Here is a 20669-nt window from a genome sequence, read left to right on the forward strand (position 1 = left end):
GCATGCAATTGGCATGCTGACTGCAGGAATGTACACCAGAGCTGTTGCCAGAGAATTGAAAGTTCATTTCTCTACCATAAGCCGCCTCCAACGTCATCTTAGAGAATTTGGCAGTACGTCCAACCGGCCTCACAACTGCAGACCACGTGTATGACGTCGTGTGTATGAGCGGTTTGCTGATGTCAACGTTGTGAACAAAGTGCCCCATGGTGAGGGTGGGGTTATGGTATGGGCAGGCATAAGCTATGGACAACTAACACAATTGCATTTTAGCAATGGCAATTTGAGTGCACAGAGATACCATGACGAGATCCTGAGGCCCATTGTCGTACCATTCATCCGCCGCCATCACCTCATGTTTCAGCATGATAATGCACGACCCCATGTCGCAAGGATCTGTACACAATTCCTGGAAACTGAAAATGTCCCAGTTCTTCCATGACCTTCATACTCACCAGACATGTCACCTATTGTGCATGTTTGGGATGCTCTGGATCGACGTGTACGACAGCGTGTTCCAGTTCCCGCCAATATGCAGCAACTTCACACAGCCATTGAAGAGGAGTGGGACAACGTTCCACAGGCCACAATCAACAGCCTGATCAACTCTATGAGGCAAATGGTGGTCACACCAGATACTGCCTGTTTTTCTGATCCACGCCCCTACATAAAAAAAAAGGTATTTGTGTCCAACAGATGCATAACTGTACAAAACGCTAGTTAAGCCTTGTTCACACTGGCAGTTTGAAGTGACAAAAATAATAATAATTGCATATCCGATTCAAATCTGTTATTTTTCCTGCAGTCTGAACAGCCAAAAAGCACATGGAATCGAATATTTCAAGCCACATTTCAAACCACCATCGTATGTGGTTTGAAATCAGATACCAATCTTGTTGCTTGCTAGCTACTCTGTTGACAGTTTGATCAGTACATGTGGTAGCTAACTAGCTTGTTAATTGTTTATAAACGAATTAGTGAATGTGCTAGAAAGCTTAACAGTTACCTAGCTAGCAGTTGACTGCTGTGGCTAGACAAAAATGAATAGTTTTTAAAGTCGGATCATCTTATCCATTTGAGGATTTAAAAGTGTTCTTACACTATGATTTTGAACATTCAAAGCAACTGGGAAATGTCCATGGCAGGCATTGTTGTCACCTTAGCTTGCTACATACAGTGAGGGAAAAAAGTATTTGATCCCCTGCTGATTTTGTACGTTTGCCCACTGACAAAGACATGATCAGTCTATAATTTTGATGGTAGGTTTATCTGAACATCGAGAGACAGAATAACAACAAAAAAATCCAGAAAGACGCATGTCAAAAATGTTATAGATTGATTTGCATTTTAATGAGGGAAATAAGTATTTGACCCCTCTGCAAAACATGACTTAGTACTTGGTGGCAAAACCCTTGTTGGCAATCACAGAGGTCAGATATTTCTTGGAGTTGGCCACCAGTTTTGCACACATCTCAGGAGGGATTTTGTTCCACTCCTCTTTGCAGATCTTCTCCAAGTCATTAAGGTTTCGAGGCTGACGTTTGGCAACTCAAACCTTCAGCTCCCTCCACAGATTTTCAATGGGATTAAGGTCTGGAGACTGGCTAGGCCACTCCAGGACCTTAATGTGCTTCTTCTTGAGCCACTCCTTTGTTGCCTTGGCCGTGTGTTTTGGGTCATTGTCATGCTGGAATACCCATCCACGACCCATTTTCAATGCCCTGGCTGAGGGAAGGAGGTTCTCACCCAAGATTTGACGGTACATGGCCCCGTCCATCGTCCCTTTGATGCGGTGAAGTTGTCCTGTCCCCTTAGCAGAAAAACACCCCCAAAGCATAATGTTTCCAACTCCATGTTTGACAGTGGGGATGGTGTTCTTGGGGTCATAGGCAGCATTCCTCCTCCTCCAAACACGGCGAGTTGAGTTGATGCCAAAGAGCTCGATTCTGGTCTCATCTGACCACAACACTTTCACCCAGTTCTCCTCTGAATCATTCAGATGTTCATTGGCAAACTTCAGACAGCCCTGTATATGTGATTTCTTGAGCAGGAGGACCTTGCGGGCGCTGCAGGATTTCAGTCCTTCACGGCGTAGTGTGTTACCAATTTTTTTCTTGGTGACTATGGTCCCAGCTGCCTTGAGATCATTGACAAGATCCTCCCGTGTAGTTCTGGGCTGATTCCTCACCGTTCTCATGATCATTGCAACTCCACGAGGTGAGATCTTGCATGGAGCCCCAGGCCGAGGGAGATTGACAGGTCTTTTGTGTTTCTTCCATTTGCGAATAATCGCACCAACTGTTGTCACCTTCTCACCAAGCTGCTTGGCGATAGTCTTGTAGCCCATTCCAGCCTTGTGTAGGTCTACAATCTCGTCCCTGACATCCGTGGAGAGCTCTTTGGTCTTGGCCATGGTGGAGAGTTTGGAATCTGATTGATTGATTGCTTCTGTGGACAGGTGTCTTTTATACAGGTAACAAGCTGAGATTAGGAGCACTCCCTTTAAAAGTGTGCTCCTAATCTTAGCTCGTTACCTGTATAAAAGACACCTGGGAGCCAGAAATCTTTCTGATTGAGAGGGGGTCAAATACTTATTTCCCTCATTAAAATGCAAATCAATTTATAACATTTTTGACATGCGTTTTTCTGGATTTTTTTGTTGTTATTCTGTCTCTCACTGTTCAAATAAACCTACCATTAAAATTATAGACTGATCATTTATTTGTCAGTGGGCAAACGTACAAAATCAGCAGGGGATTAAATACCTTTTTCCCTCACTGTACGTAATTTCTGAATGATAGGAAGCACGAGCACCAACACCAATCAGCCTTCACCACTGCGCACACACCCGTCGTTACTATGACAACTAGCATAGCCATGTCAGCAAATGACTGCTGTCTGAACACACACAAATTCAATTTGGTCACTTGCTGTTTGGATAGTCAGTTGTTTGGACAGTCAGTATTCCAAAACGGTTTTGAAAAACTAAACTGATTTGAGCATTAAGGCCTGCAGTGTGAACAAGGCTTTAGTTAGTCTTAGCAAGCTCCAATCCTAATGCTAATCGCTAACTGGCTATCTAAATGCACTAAACTAGCAAAGATTATGGAGGTAGGGGGGCAAATCTGGCTAGCAAACGTTAGCTCTAATACAGGCTGCTACTAGTGGTGGTGTCAGCATGTTGGTTGTGCAATGACATTTTCTGAATCAGACTGGAAGCATATTCTAAAACCTTTGTCTGAATGTATTCAAATATAATTAGGGTCCCATGGGAAACACTGACCAACACTTTGGTTCCTAGTACCCTGTCACAACAACTCCTATACCTGGCTTTTTCATTCGTTGTCATGCGAAACAACATCAACCATAGAATTACAGTGCATTCCGAAAGTATTCAGACCCCTTGACTTTTTCCACATTATGTTACGTTACAGCCTTTTTCTAAAATGGATTACATTTATTTTTATCTACACAAAGTACCCCATACTGACGAAGCGAAAACAGGTTTTTTGAAATTTTTGCAAATGTATTGCAAATAAAAAACAGATACCTTATTTACATAAGTATTCAGACCCTTTGCTGTGACCCCAGGTGCATCCTGTTTCCATTGATCATCCTTGAGATGTTTCTACAACTTGATTGGAGTCCACCTGTGGTAAATTCAATTGATTGGACATGATTTGGAAAGGTACACACCTGTCCATATAAGGTCCCACAGTCGACAGTGCATGTCAGAACAAAAACCAAGCCATGAGGCCTAAGGAATTATCCGTAGAGCTCCGAGACAGGATTGTGTCAGGGAGGTGACCAAGAACCTGATGGTCACTCTGACAGAGCTCCAGAGTTCCTCTGTGGAGATGGGAGAACCTTCCAGAAGGACAACCATCTCTGCAGCACGCCACCAATCAGGCCTTTATGGTAGATTGGCCAGACAGAACTACTCAAAAGCACATGACAGCCCGCTTGTAGTTTGCCAAAAGGCACCTAACTCGGATGAAACCAAGATTGAACTCTTTAGCCTGAATGCCAAGCGTCACGTCTGGAGGAAACCCTACGGTGAAGCATGGTGGTGGCAGCATCATGCTGTTGGGATGTTTTTCAGAGGCAGGGACTGGGAGACTAGTCAGGATTGAGGGAAAGATGAACGGAGCAAAGTACAGAGAGATCCTTGATGAAAACCTACTCCAGAGCACTCAGGACCTCAGACTGGGGCGAAGGTTCACCTTCCAACAGGACAGCTACCCTAAGCACACAGCCAAGACAACGCAGAACTGGCTTCGGGACAAGTCTCTGAATGTCCTTGAGTGGCGCCGCCAGAGCCCGGACTTGAACCCGATCAAACATCTCTGGAGAAACTTGAAAATAGCTGTGCAGCGACGCTCCCCAAACAACCTGACAGAGCTTGAGAGGATCTGCAGAGAAGAATGGGAGAAACACCCCAAATACAGGTGTGCCAAGCTTGTAGCATCATACCCAAGAAGACTCGAGGCTGTAATTGCTACCAAAGGTGCTTCAATAAAGTACTGACTAAAGGGTCTGAATACTTACGTAAATGTGATATAATTTTTTTTTTTTATATATATATACATTTGCAAAAATGTCAAAAAAATCTGTTTTGCTTTGTCATTATGGGGTATTGTGTGTAGATTGATGAGGAGGGGGGGAGTATTTAGTCAGCCACCAATTGTGCAAGTTCTCCCACTTAAAAAGATGAGAGAGGCCTGTAATTTTCATCATAGGTACACGTCAACTATGACAGACAAAATGAGAAAAAAAAATCCTAAAAATCACATTGTAGGATTTTTAATGAATTTATTTGCAAATTATGGTGGAAAATAAGTATTTGGTCAATAACAAAAGTTTCTCAATACTTTGTTGTATACCCTTTGTTGGCAATGACACAGGTCAAACGTTTTCTGTAAGTCTTCACAAGGTTTTCACACACTGTTGCTGGTATTTTGGCCCATTCCTCCATGCAGATCTCCTCTAGAGCAGTGATGTTTTGGGGCTGTCGCTGGGCAACACGGACTTTCAACTCCCTCCAAAGATTTTCTATGGGGTTGAGATCTGGAGACTGGCTAGGCCACTCCAGGACCTTGAAATGCTTCTTACGAAGCCACTCCTTCGTTGCCCGGGCGGTGTGTTTGGGATCATTGTCATGCTGAAAGACCCAGCCACGTTTCATCTTCAATGCCCTTGCTGATGGAAGGGAGGTTTTCACTCAAAATCTCACGATACATGGCCCCATTCATTCTTTCCTTTACACGGATCAGTCATCCTGGTCCCTTTGCAGAAAAACAGCCCCAAAGCATGATGTTTCCACCACCATGCTTCACAGTAGGTATGGTGTTCTTTGGATGCAACTCAGCATTCTTTGTCCTCCAAACACGACAAGTTGAGTTTTTACCAAAAAGTTCTATTTTGGTTTCATCTGACCATATGACATTCTCCCAATCCTCTTCTGGATCATCCAAATGCACTCTAGCAAACTTCAGACGGGCCTGGACATGTACTGGCTTAAGCAGGGGGACACGTCTGGCACTGCAGGATTTGAGTCCCTGGCGGCGTAGTGTGTTACTGATGGTAGGCTTTGTTACTTTGGTCCCAGCTCTCTGCAGGTCATTCACTAGGTCCCCCCGTGTGGTTCTGGGATTTTTGCTCACCGTTCTTGTGATCATTTTGACCCCACGGGGGTGAGATCTTGCGTGGAGCCCCAGATCGAGGGAGATTATCAGTGGTCTTGTATGTCTTCCATTTCCTAATAATTGCTCCCACAGTTGATTTCTTCAAACCAAGCTGCTTACCTATTGCAGATTCAGTCTTCCCAGCCTGGTGCAGGTCTACAATTTTGTTTCTGGTGTCCTTTGACAGCTCTTTGGTCTTGGCCATAGTGGAGTTTGGAGTGTGACTGTTTGAGGTTGTGGACAGGTGTCTTTTATACTGATAGCAAGTTCAAACAGGTGCCATTAATACAGGTAACGAGTGGAGGACAGAGGAGCCTCTTAAAGAAGAAGTTACAGGTCTGTGAGAGCCAGAAATCTTGCATGTTTGTAGGTGACCAAATACTTATTTTCCACCATAATTTGCAAATAAATTCATTAAAAATCCTACAATGTGATTTTCTGGAGAAAGAAATTCTCAATTTGTCTGTCATAGTTGACGTGTACCTATGATGAAAATTACAGGCCTCTCTCATCTTTTTAAGTGGGAGAACTTGCACAATTGGTGGCTGACTAAATAGTTTTTTCCCCCACTGTATATGCCATTTAGCAGACGCTTTTATCCAAAGCGACTTAGTCATGTGCATACATTTTTTTAACGTATGGGTGGTTCTGGGAATCGAACTCACTATCCTGGCGACCCAAGTGTTTTGATCAACAAAAAAATATGGGTAAAAAAAATTATATTGCTATTCCATTTTCTTCTCAGATCCTGCAGCCCTACTACATACGGACACACACAACCCTTATCCTTTGTTACTTACCCTTTCAGCTGCAACACAATCACCTTCATCACATGGCCTGTGCTTACAGTTATATATCTCTACTTGAGGGCTCAAACGCAGCACCCATAAAACATAATGACAGCGTGGGGAAAACCAACCTACTGCTCCATCTCTGTATCTCTCTCACCATTTGCTCGCTCTGCTCTCCACCAAACACCTGCAAGCTATTCATGTCTCCTCACATCTCCCTCAGTCTCTTTCTGTCCCTCAACCTCTCCGTCCCTTACTCCATGTGACCCTATCAGTTTCTCTCTAATCTTTGTATGCAAACCAGAGAGAAGTCGACAAAAGGGACTGACATCTATCAGATGTAGTAATATCCACCACGTCAGAGAGAAAAAGGGGGCAGATTCGATTTCTCTTTCACGTTTTACATCAGTGTTTCCCAATCTTGGTCCTGGGGACTCAAAATGTGCACATTTTGTTTTGCCCTAGCACTACTGTACTGTAACACACCTGATTCAGGCTCGATGATGAGCGGATTACTTAAATCAAGTGTGTTACTTAGTTCTAGAGCAACCCAAAAGATTCAGGTAGCACTTTATTTGGATAGTCCATATGTAAATGCTCTACAGACTATCTACAGACTATAACAATAACATTTCAACTATCTATCTACTAACCCTAACCTTAACCCCCATCCTAACCCTTAACCCTCTTCGGCAAGGGGTTTTTCGGCAGTTCGTGACAAAAAATTTGACTTAGTCTACACCCCTTAGTTGGTGATTGGTCAACAGTAGGGATTATTTAATGAAGTGTTTGTTGTCATTCAACGAGAGACAAATAATTTTAATGCAAATTTTTCCACTTGAGAAATAATACCAAACGTCTTCATTAGATGTAAAATTGCACAACTAAGATCTCCTCTGCAAAAACATAAACATTTATGACAGAGTTATCTTAGATGGACAAACAGCATTACTGATGCTTTTTCTTGTTTATCATTGAAAGGTATTTTAAGGGAGTATGCAAGCAGACGCTAGCCAAACCGAAGCATGCGGACGCCTTTACACTAACCTTTATTTAAACCTAACCCTAGAGCATTTATCTACAGAATGACTTTCCGAACTGTCCAAATAAAGTGTGACCAAATAGTACCCCTTTGGGTCTCAAGGACCAGGATTGGAAAACACTGTTTTGAATCATACCATACCCAAAAATTACAAGCAGGAGAAAAGCAGAGAATTCTGATTCTGGCTTCTCGCTCTCTCTCTCTCCTTCTGCCTTTCACTCCCATTAGCTGGAGGTGAAAGAGGTTCAGAGGAGCGTACACTGAAGTGTCATTGCAATTAAATATATTAAAACCTGATATGAAGTTCCAGATTAAATCTGACATTTATGGATTTCATTTATGGGAATCCAGGTGAAAGCTATGATCCCTTATTGATGTCACTTGTTAAATCAACTTCAATCAGTGTAGATGAAGGGGAGGACAGGTTAAAGAATAATTTTGAACCCTTGAGACAATTGTGACATGGATTGTGTATGTGTGCCATTCAGAGGGTGAATGGGCAAGAAAAAATATTTAAGTGCCTTTGAACAGGGTATGGTAGTAGGTGCCAGGCGCATCGGTTTGTGTCAAGAACTGCAACGCTGCTGGGTTTTTCACATTCAACAGTTTCCCATGTGTATCAAAAATGGTCCACCACCCAAAGGACATCCAGCCAAATTGGCACAACTGGGGGAAGCATAGTGACTCCACTTTGTCCTTGTACTGTCGTTTTGCCTCATTGATTGCCTTACGGAGGTCATAGCTGGTCTGTTTCAAAAACAATCTTGAAGCATAGATTCCAATTGGTCAGAGCTACATCTTAGACATTCTAAATTTTCTGCAGATTTGTCACTGGTGTTACCCTCACTGGTGTTATTGTTCCTGCTGGTTTTAATAGAATATTCTGAAGATTTGTCACTGGTGCTAAAGTCACTGGTGTTATCATAGAAAAATGTGTTTTCTTTTAAGTAAATTATTACTAATAAAACATATTTCTTAATATTATCATTAACCTTTTCTGTCATTGATTATATATGCAAATTAAATAGTCAAATTAGATTCTGGAAAGTCTGAATTGTCATTAAAATATAGGTAGCACCAGTGTCAAAAAGGCAACACAAGCATATTTTAAAATGTAAAGTAGTAAAAAATTAAAAATACATCAAGCTGTCATGTATGTTGATTTACATTGTTAAGGGGTTAACTATTATCTGACAAAGTTTTTGTTAATTTTTTAAAATATTTTTTATATTAGAACAACCCGATTAAGGAAGACATTCCATTAGTAAAGTGAGATGACCTTTAGGTGATTTGGACACATTTATCATTTTCTGAGTCATTTACTGTGTGATAAACCATCTGTAACATAGCCTACGTGGGTGCATGGCAGATGCCAGGTAGAATTCCCCAGACAACCTGTGCCATCTGGTCCCGACAATGAAACAGATGCCAACTCTAGTTCCACTGAGAACTTGTAAGAGTGTATGAATGAACAATCTCGCTTCAAAATGTGGCTGTTTGGATGGAAGACTGGTTCCAGCTGTAGGTAGGCCTGTTGTTTATTTTTGCAACTGCTCAAATAGATTTTTTATAACAGTAACAAGTTGCAAAATATTCAGAGGAAGGCTAACCAAATAGGCCTAGTCCTAGCATACTGATGTGATAATATGTGACTGACCGGCTCGATTCGCTCATACGTAGCAAAATGAGAAATTGTGTTTTTTACATTGGATAAAAGTAGAGACTCAGAGCTAGAAAATTGTATATCATACACTACAGTTGAGGAACAATGGGAAAGTAATTCTGCTTTGAAAGTTGATAGACTTGTAACCCCACTTTTGAGAAAATGGCCCTTGAATGTTTTGGTACACCTACTGGAGAGCTCTTTTTTTGTCTACACCCATTCAGCATCGTTCACACCCTCTTAAAAAGTTGACATAAATATAAATAGCAAAGTACAGATACCCCAAAAAACTACTTACGTACAGTAACTAAGTATTTCTACTTCGTTACTTTACACAACTGAGCACAAGGGTAACATCACAACAAGCACCTGTACCTGCACCTCCATTACCCCAGTCAATAGCATCTGACGACCTGTTGGATCTAACCAAAACTGAACCAGTGGAAGCAGAGTTTATTGTGGCTCGCACATTCTTGCAAAGTGAAATCGCAACCACAGCCACTCAGTGTTCTTCAAAGATACGGTGGGTCTTTGTCAGCAATGCCGACTGTGCTGTTGGCACTGAAACATCGATTAACATTTGGGACATCTACAACAATGTGTGTAAATTCCTTCTCCACCCCTGAAGAACGTATTCAGTGAACATGTTACATCAGATCAACGAAAAGCCCAGCTTGTCCAGCTGGCATTTGCGAGGGACCTAACAAGTACATTTCTCCAGGAAGGAGAATGGAATCAGAAAACTTCTCATGAGGTTCAACACAGCACGGATGAGGCTACAACACTTCTAAATGGTAAGCTACAACCTTTATAGCCCTGGCCAGAATGATTAATTCATTGGTTTTCCCTCATGTAAGCCTACTGGTTGTTTGGCAATTTTTTTAAATGTAATGTATAGTTTAGACGTTTGCTTTTTACTTCAATGCATCTTTTAGATTTATCTGTGATTCTTTAATGTCATTGCTTGCTTTTGATCGCACTATACGTGGGTGTAGATATGGTTGTCCTTGTTCGATAGAGCCATTGGACGTCTTTCAGCGATGTTCCTATCGGGTTGGATTTAGATAACATTAGAAGCTCGGCTACAACCGATGCCAGCACCAAGAAGGCAGAAGACAAATACGATGCCTATCTAAGTAAGTTATTTTTCCTGCAAGCCACCTAGCTAACTTTAGTTTATCTACTGAAACCCATATTGCTGACTAACATACTACTGTGTTATAGTGGGGGGAAATCAAATTATTTTTCTGTTTGCTAACTAAGTTAGCTAACTAAACAACTACCGGTAGCCATATCTATGACAAGAACGGGTGGTTCTAATCCTGAATGCTGATTGGTTAAAACCGCATTCCAGCCGGTGTCTATTCCACAAGTTACCACCAGCTAAATCTGTGACGTTAAAATGCCTATTTACTATTTTCCATCTGACTGCGCAATCCACTGTCTCATCAGCCCAGCCAGGCAATTTATGACCTTGATCTCCACTATAAAAAGCATCTAGACATTATCTCACATTTCTTTTAGACTAACATTTCGTTTTCAACAGCGTTATTCAAGTTTGTGGGCACGCCCCCTCCGTCAGCATGGGCTGCATCTTAATCCACCGCATCCGCCTATGTTGGCCTTCTGCATCTGTGATGGAAGCTAGCCGAGCGACAGTAGTGTTTGTCAGACAATGAGACATTGTCACGTTCGTTCAAGGACGGGTCAGACCAAGGCGCAGCGTGATATGCGTACATGTTTATTTAACTTATAAACACACGACAAAACAACAAACGAAACGAAACGTGAAGTCCAAAGGTTGAACACACAACAAACCTACACGGAACAAGATCCCACAACTACCTAGTGCCAATAGGCTGCCTAAGTATGATCCCCAATCAGAGACAACGAGCGACAGCTGCCTCTGATTGGGAACCACACCGGCCAACATAGATATACACATACTAGATAACCCACCTAGAATAATACACATAGATACAGTGGGGGAAAAAAGTATTTAGTCAGCCACCAATTGTGCAAGTTCTCCCACTTAAAAAGATGAGAGAGGCCTGTAATATTCATCATAGGTACACGTCTGGCATTTTGTCAGGCAAAGAGGGAAGTGTTTCATCACAATCGCGCTATCATTGAAAAGGTTTCAATAAAACAATTTTTTAGCATTCATTTACAATTAATATGTTCTTGCCTTTTAAAATGATTTCCTTGCAATATTATTTATTTTGCTCTCTATACTTTTGGGTTAATGTTTTGCTTTCAATGTAATTATTTTGAGTGATGTAAGTTTAAAAAACGGACCCGGAAGTGTTTTCCGGTTGTACAGTTGTGTTGGTTTGTTTAAGGTTAAAAACGTATGTCATTTTCATAACCATCTAGTGACTAAATGACAGAATAGCTTTCAATTATTATGGTAGCTAGTCTTGGGTGTTAGCCTGGGAGAAATTACAGGAGAGACGGGTAGGACAAAAGTAACACAACATTAACTGATGACCTGGAATAAAATAAAAAATATGTTTAAGCACAGGCCATTGTCTCCCCTGCTGATTTTGTAAGTTTGCCCACTGACAAAGAAATTATCAGTCTATAATTTTAATGGTAGGTTTATTTGAACAGTGAGAGACAGAATAACAACAAAAAAATCCAGAAAAACGCATGTCAAAAATGTTATAAATTGATTTGCATTTTAATGAGGGAAATAAGTATTTGACCCCCTCTCAATCAGAAAGATTTCTGGCTCCCAGGTGTCTTTTATACAGGTAACGAGCTGAGATTAGGAGCACACTCTTAAAGGGAGTGCTCCTAATCTCAGTTTGTTACCTGTATAAAAGACACCTGTCCATAGAAGCAATCAATCAATCAGATTCCAAACTCTCCACCATGGCCAAGACCAAAGAGCTCTCCAAGGATGTCAGGGACAAGATTGTAGACCTACACACGGCTGGAATGGGCTACAAGACCATCGCCAAGCAGCTTGGTGAGAAGGTGACAACAATTGGTGCGATTATTCGCAAATGGAAGAAACACAAAATAACTGTAAATCTCCCTTGGCCTGGGGCTCCATGCAAGATCTCACCTCGTGGAGTTGCAATGATCATGAGAACAGTGAGGAATCAGCCCAGAACTACATGGGAGGATCTCGTCAATGATCTCAAGGCAGCTGGGACCATAGTCACCAAGAAAACAATTGGTAACACACTACGCCGTGAAGGACTGAAATCCTGCAGCGCCCGCAAGGTCCCCCTGCTCAAGAAAGCACATATACAGGCCCGCCTGAAGTTTGCCAATGAACATCTGAATGATTCAGAGGAGAACTGGGTGAAAGTGTTGTGGTCAGATGAGACCAGAATCGAGCTCTTTGGCATCAACTCAACTCACCGTGTTTGGAGGAGGAGGAATGCTGCCTATGACCCCAAGAACACCATCCCCACCATCAAACATGGAGGTGGAAACATTATGCTTTGGGGGTGTTTTTCTTCTAAGGGGACAGGACAACTTCACCGCATCAAAGGGACGATGGACGGGGCCATGTACCGAGAACCTCCTTCCCTCAGCCAGGGCATTGAAAATGGGTCGTGGATGGGTATTCCAGCATGACAATGACCCAAAACATACGGCCAAGTAAACAAAGGAATAGCTCAAGAAGAAGCACATTAAGGTCCTGGAGTGGCCTAGCCAGTCTGCAGACCTTAATCCCATAGAAAATCTGTGGAGGGAGCTGAAGGTTTGAGTTGCCAAACGTCAGCCTCGAAACCTTAATGACTTGAAGAAGATCTGCAAAGAGGAGTGGGACAAAATCCCTCCTGAGATGTGTGCAAACCTGGTGGCCAACTACAAGAAATGTCTGACCTCTGATTGCCGGTTTTGCCACCAAGTGCTAAGTCATGTTTTGCAAAGGGGTCAAATACTTATTTCCCTCATTAAAATGCAAATCAATTTATAACATTTTTAACATGCATTTTTCTGGATTTTTGTTTTGTTATTCTGTCTCTCACTGTTCAAATAAACATACCATTAAAATTATAGACTGATCATGTCTTTGTCAGTGGGCAAACGTACAAAATCAGCAGGGGATCAAATACTTTTTCCCCTCACTGTAATCATTCAAATCAACATAAACATGAAATTATGGCTGATAGTACATTTGTTGAAAGTAAAAAGCATTACAAATCAGAAACATGCAGATAATACAGATACTGTACACTTCTTGCCAGCTATTACTTCCGTCCCAAGGCTGTGTCACTCCCGCCCGCCTGCAGGTACAAAAGTCATGTTGTGGTAGTTTTGTTCTCGGTCTATTTAATTTCAACTAATTTACCCTGAAAGGAAATTGTAGTTGCTAATGGTAAAGGACATATATAAGTTGTTTGTCATAAAATATGGTGTCTCTAGCTGTGTCCATATCTGAGTGATTAGGAAAAAAACAAAAAGTGTTACTTTCATCCTGGTTTTCCCCTACAACATAATGTTATAGGATAGGATATGAGTGAGTTTAGCTCAGAATAGGCCTACAGCAGAAAGGCTATATTGATTTTAAATAGCCTAGGCCTATAAGATTGAAAGCAGTTTTCTGTAGCTGCAGGTCCTTTTCCAAATACACTCTCTCTCTGCAAATAGTAGGTTGTATTATGTAATTTAGATGGATGGAGTCATGGGCAGGGACCTTCTGTACTGTAGCCTACCAAACATTTCCCCAAGTATTTAACATTAGAATAGATTCAGACAGTAGAGTAGGTTACTGTGTACTCTGTGGTTTTACGATTAAAGTATATTCTTTTCAAGCTTCCTAGATAATATTTATGTGTGGATATTGGGGTCTTCATGGTTGCAGTAGCCTACAAAGATTTTTTGCAACATGTTTGTTGTGCGTCTTTATGCATTTTGGAGGGAAACTGACCTGTATCAAAGCAAACATCAGTCTAGATGACAAAAGTTTGTGGTAGATCTTACTATAACGTTTCAACCTCGAACATTTCAACCTTGAACATGTCAACGTTTCAACGTTTCAAACTTGAACCTCAATCTTAAACGACGCTCAATTTCAAAAGCACTTTCAAAACAGAAAAGGAAACGTTGCTAATTCTTGAGTCTTTTTCACACAATAAATGTGTGGGAATGAGGGAGGGGGTTTATCATGATTGGATGCAGCATGTTTATCATGCTTTGTCTCATGCTTGTCTCCCTGTTGTTGGCTAGTTCACACACCTAGGCCGGTATCCACAAAGCCTCTCAGAGTAGGAGTAATGAATAAGATTATATGGACAAATTGGGACCTGATCCTCGACCAGCTCTAAGACACCTTTTGGATGCGGGCCCTGGTCACAGACTGAGGTCCCTGACCCCTTTGGACAGATACCAATCCTTAGAGTGGCACAGTAAGTGTTTGGATGGATGGAGACAAGGAGGCAGTGGTCTACAGGAACAGCTGACATAGTGGAAGCAGCCAGGTAGGCATGCCATCTGAACACCTGTTGGTATACTCTAAGAAAAAAAGGGTTATTTGTTTGTCCCCATTGGAGAACCATTTTTGGTTCCAGGTAGAACCCTTCGATGGTGAGAAAGGTTCTACTTAGAACCAACTAGTGGTGAAAGGGTTCCACTTGGAACCAAAAAATAATAATAATTCAGAGGGTTCTCCTATGGGGACAATTGAAGAACCCTTTACGGTTCTAGGTAGCACCTTATTTTCTAAGAGTGTAGACTTAGGGCTCAAATCACTCAAACCTGCATTGGGATATTTACACAATAGCTATTTTTACCAATATCAGAATGGTTTTGGGTACTGTAAAGACCAAGGCTGCTACCTGGTAGATTCCTGTCACAGGTGGCTCCAGTTTTCAGAATAACAAGTATGTAAGTATTCAACCTGGACTCAGGGGTAGATGAAACTAGTAAATGTTTATCGGGGACACTCCCAATAGGATATGTTTCGTATTGTATTTATTAGTTTGTGGATGTCCATCATCCATTTCGTATGATATGTTATGAATTACAATTTGTATGATATGTTACAAATTGCAATTTGTGAAATAAATATTACGAATTGCAATTCATACAATATGTTACGAATTTGCAAAACATATGATATGTTACGAATTCCAATTTGTTGTGGCTAACGTTAGCTAGGTGGCTAACACTAACGTTAGATAGGTGGCTAACGTTAGCTAGGCTAAGGGTTAGGGATCAAGGTTAGGTCGTGATGAGATTCAAACACGCAACCTTTGGTTTGCTATACAATCGCATTATACGCCTACCCATCCACCCCGACAAACCACCCTTCTTTTGTTTTTTGCCATAACTAGCCTTCTGTCTAATGTTACCATACCAAGCATAACATACTGTATCATACTAATTTGAGTGTCCCAGATTTACATTTACTATGTTATGTGTAGTCTATGAGACCAGGCTGAAGTATTGCGTTCCAGCCTTAGTTATTGTAAAGATGTGTACAAAGAGTAAGCAACAGCCATGTGTGTATTCAACAATATGTAATATCAGGCTTATGATTCCTCAGAAATAAAATGCCAGGGTTTTATGTGTAAAGCTAGGTTCTTAAAGGAAATGCTGCTAAAAGTGCGTACAGACTGGAATCTCGGAGTGAGGAAATGTCAACGTGTATCTTAATTAGAAAGGCGTTAAGCTCAATTCCTCGAGGGCTTTTGTGCACATTCATTTGAGTTTCTGCCAATCCTCTCTGGATCAATTCAGCCCAATGTGTTGACAAGCGGAAGACACTTATCACTGAATAACAAATAGAACCAATGTCACCAACCACGAACTTCAGTATTCTATGATTAACTATGTGTGAACATTTTTATAATCAACATATAAAACAGTGTTAAAAGAGAATCTCATTAAGTCTTTGTATAAACGAGAGTGAGGGCTTTTCACACATTCACAACTCATCAAATCAGAAGTCTCTTCAGCTCTCTGAAAAAAGTGATAATTGATAATAAAAGTGACTCTCACATGGATGTCCTCCTTTATAGAATATAATCCATCATCTTTCTCCATTTGTGTGGCCAAAGTGCCTTATAAATTAAAGACAAACACATTTAGACACCGCTGAAAGCCCCTATTTCCTCTGTGTGACCCATGATAAGCAAATACTCTCCCCCTTGTGAATATACAGTATAAATGGATGGTAAGTATAAGATGCTTTATCCACACTTTATTTCTGGCCATGGACAGTTGTGTAATACAGTACTCTGGCACTACAGATATTTGTTTCTATGTGGGAAAAAATCTTCTGAATAAATACATTAAAAAAAATCTAATAACAACATTGCTTGTGTAACTGCGTAGCACAATTCAGTGCAAAAAAGAAATGTATTTCGTATCAGTTTTCTTTTTACCCTAGTCTATCTGTCTCTTTTTATTCTCCTCATAGCTAGCTGTCAGTCAATTATTGTAAGTCTGTCCATCTGTCATCGTCTCTCTCTCTCTCTCTCTCTCTCTCTCTCTCTCTCTCTCTCTCCCTCTCTCTAGTGTTCTCTATCTGTCTTATTTTCTCCATATCTCTCCCTGTCAGTCTGTTGTTTACACTCATTAATTTCTCATCTCTCCTTCATCATGTTGGTTTTTACGCTATCCCCTTGCCTCTTTTTTTCCAGCCTGTTTTCCCCTGCTTTACAGTTCGCACTGTCCCCCACTTATCTCCCTTACTCCCTATCCCTCCCTCGCTCTCTATTTCCCTCTGTCTCTCTATATTTAGTTGTAATCCCTATTTCTGGTTGTCACATCTGCAAAGCACTCAACAGCTGGGGATATATTTACATAAACAGCCACACCCCCACTCTAACACACACACACACACACACACACACACACATAGCTGGGCTTCTGATCAACCAGTCTAGGGATATCTAATCCTTCTCTTGGAAAAAAGCATTAAAAGACAGATTTTCTTGTTTTTATTTCCTCAATTCACTCTTTATTCAGGAAGTGTCGTAGTCAGCCTGTGTCTAAGCCATCCCAACTAAGAATAGAGGAAATACTGTAAATGAAATGCTACAAAATGAAGAGAAAGAAGTAGGAAGGAAGTCAAGCTTAACTCAGTTATTTTTACAGTGAAACATTTGTGATTAACTCCCTACCCTTACTTATATCAGTAGCACTTTTATAATAACACTTTGTAATAAAGCATTTATTTTATTTTATTTTTATTTCACCTTTATTTAACCAGGTAAGCCAGTTGAGAACAAGTTCTCATTTACAACTGCGACCTGGCCAAGATAAAGCAAAGCAGTGCGATAAAAACAACCACAACACAGAGTTAGATATGGAATAAACAAAACGTACAGTCAATAACACAATAGAAAATCTATATACAGTGTGTGCAAATGTAGTAAGTTATGGAGGTAAGGCAATAAATAGGCCATAGAGCAAAATAATTACAATTTAGTATTAACGCTAGAGTGATAGATGTGCAGAAGATGATGTGCAAATAGAGATACTGGGGTGTAAATGAGCAAAATAAATAACAATATGGGGATGAGGTAGTTGGGTGGGCTAATTACAGATGGGCTGTGTACAGGTGCAGTGATCGGTAAGCTGCTCTGATGCTTAAAGTTAGTGAGGGAGATAAGTGTCTCCAGCTTCAGAGATTTTTGCAGTTCGTTCCAGTCATTGGCAGCAGAGAACTGGAAGGAATGGTGGCCAAAGGAGGTGTTGGCTTTGGGGATGACCAGTGAGATATACCTGCTGGAGCGCATACCACTGGTGGGTGTTGCTATGGTGACCAATGAGCTAAGATAAGGCGGGGATTTGCCTAGCAGTGATTTATAGATGACCTGGAGCCAGTGGGTTTGGCGACGAATATGTAGTGAGGGCCAGCCAACGAGAGCGTACAGGTCACAATGGTGGTTAGTATATGGGGCTTTGGTGACAAAACGGATGGGACTGTGGTAGACTACATCCAATTTGCTGAGTAGAGTGTTGGAGGCTATTTTGTAAATGACATCGCCGAAGTCAAGGATCGGTAGGATAGTCAGTTTTACGAGGGCATGTTTGGCAGCATGAGTGAAGGAGGCTTTGTTGCAAAATAGGAAGCCGATTCTAGATTTAACTTTGGATTGGAGATGCTTAATGTGAGTCTGGAAGGAGAGTTTACGGTCTAACCAGACACCTAGGTATTTGTAGTTGTCCACATATTCTAAGTCAGACCCGCCGAGAGTAGTGATTCTAGTCGGGCGGGCGGGTGCAAGCAGCGTTAGATTGAAGAGCATGCATTTAGTTTTACTAGCATTTAAGAGCAGTTGGAGGCTACGGAAGGAGTGTTGTATGGCATTGAAGCTCGTTTGGAGGTTTATTAACACAATGAAGGGCCAGATGTATACAAAATGGTGTCGTCTGCGTAGAGGTGGATCTGTGAGTCACCAGCAGCAAGATCGACATCATTGATATAAACAGAGAATAGAGTCGGCCCGAGAATTGAACCCTGTGGCACCCCCATAGAGACTGCCAGAGGTCCAGACAACAGGCCCTCCAATTTGACACATTGAACTCTATCTGAGAAGTAGTTGGTGAACCAGTCGAGGCAGTCATTTGAGAAACTAATGCTATTTAGTCTGCCAATAAGAATGCGGTGATTGACAGAGTCGAAAGCCTTGGCCAGGTCGATGAAGACGGCTGCACAGTACGGTCTTTTATCGATCGCAGTTATAATATCGTTTAGGACCTTGAGCGTGGCTGAGGTGCACCCATGACCAGCTCGGAAACCAGATTGCATAGCGGAGAAGGTACGGTGGGATTCGAAATGGTCGGTGATCTGTTTGTTAACTTGGCTTTCAAATACTTTCGAAAGGCAGGGCAGGATGGATATAGGTCTGTAGCAGTTTGAATCTAGAGTGTCACCCCCTTTGAAGAGGGGGATGACCGCGGCAGCTTTCCAATCTCTGGGGATCTCAGACGATACGAAAGAGAGGTTGAACAGGCTAGCAATAGGGGTTGCGATAATTTCAGAGGCTAATTTGAGAAAGAAAGGGTCCAGATTGTCTAGCCCAGCTGATTTGTAGAGGTCCAGATTTTGCAGCTCTTTCAGAACATCAGCTGTCTGAATTTGGGTGAAGGAGAACCGGGGGGGCATGGGCAAGTTGCAGCGGAGGGTGCAGAGCTGGTGCCGGGGTAGGGGTAGCCAGGTGGAAAGCATGGCCAGCCGTAGCAAAATGCTTGTTGAAATTCTCGATTGTCGTAGATTTATCGGTGGTGACAGTGTTTCCTAGCCTCAGTGCAGTTGGCAGCTGGGAGGAGGTGCTCTTATTCTCCATGGACTTTACAGTGTCCCAAAACTTTTTGGAGTTAGTGCTACAGGATGCTAATTTCTGTTCGAAAAAGCTATCCTTTGCTTTCCTAACTGATTGTGAATATTGGTTCCTGACTTTCCTGAAAAGTTGCATATCGCGGGGGCTGTTCGATGCTAATGCAGTACGCCACAGGATGTTTTTGTGCTGGTCAAGGGCAGTCAAGTCTGGGGTGAACCAGGGGCTATATCTGTTCTTAGTTCTGAATTTTTTGAATGGGGCATGCTTATTTAAGATGGAGAGGAAAGCACTTTTAAAGAACAACCAGGCATCCTCCACTGACGGAATGAGTTCAATATCCATCCAGGATACCCGGGCCAGGTCAATTAGAAAGGCCTGCTCGCTAAAGTGCTTTAGGGAGCGTTTGACAGTGATGAGGGGTGGTCGTTTGACCGCGGACCCATTACGGACTCAGGCAATGAGGCAGTGATCGCTGAGATCCTGGTTGAAGACAGCGGAGGTGTATTTAGAGTGTAAATTAGTCAGGATGGTATCTATGAGGGTGCCCATGTTTACGGATTTAGGGTTGTACCTGGTAGGTTCCTTGATAATTTGTGTGAGATTGAGGGCATCTAGTTTAGATTGTAGGACGGCCGGGGTGTTAAGCATATCCCAGTTTAGATCACCAAGCAGTACGAACTCTGAGGATAGATGGGGGGCAATCAATTCACATATGTAGTCCAGGGCACAGCTGGGGACTGAGGGGGGTCTGTAGCAAGCGGCAACAGTGAGAGACTTATTTCTGGATTTATAATGGATAAGTAAATAGTTTATTAATCATTTAATAATCATTACTCCCACATTTGTCAATGTTATTTAGCTAGTTATTCACATAGTTATAAACAACTTTTACATTATTTAATAATTCATAAGATCAATCATAAGATGTTCAATATAGGTCCTTATAAACCATTTACTGATTATTAGTTTTGTGTGGCCTAGTGTAAAGTGAGGCCTATTTATACTTTATAAATACTTTATAAATATTTTGAGTGACAAGTGTTATTTCTCACAAAAAGATGAACATGTCATTTGTAGACATTCCAGCAGTACCTGATACTCCTTAAAGGGTTAGTTTGGGATTTTTATGTCTCTGCGTCCAGTATTAAGGAAGTTGCCAACTAGCGTTAGCGCAATTGCTAACTAGCATTAGCACAATGACTGGAAGTCTATGGACTTCTGTAGACTTCC

The sequence above is a fragment of the Coregonus clupeaformis genome, chromosome 17 (assembly GCF_020615455.1).
Source record: "Coregonus clupeaformis isolate EN_2021a chromosome 17, ASM2061545v1, whole genome shotgun sequence".
Lineage (NCBI taxonomy): Eukaryota > Metazoa > Chordata > Actinopteri > Salmoniformes > Salmonidae > Coregonus > Coregonus clupeaformis.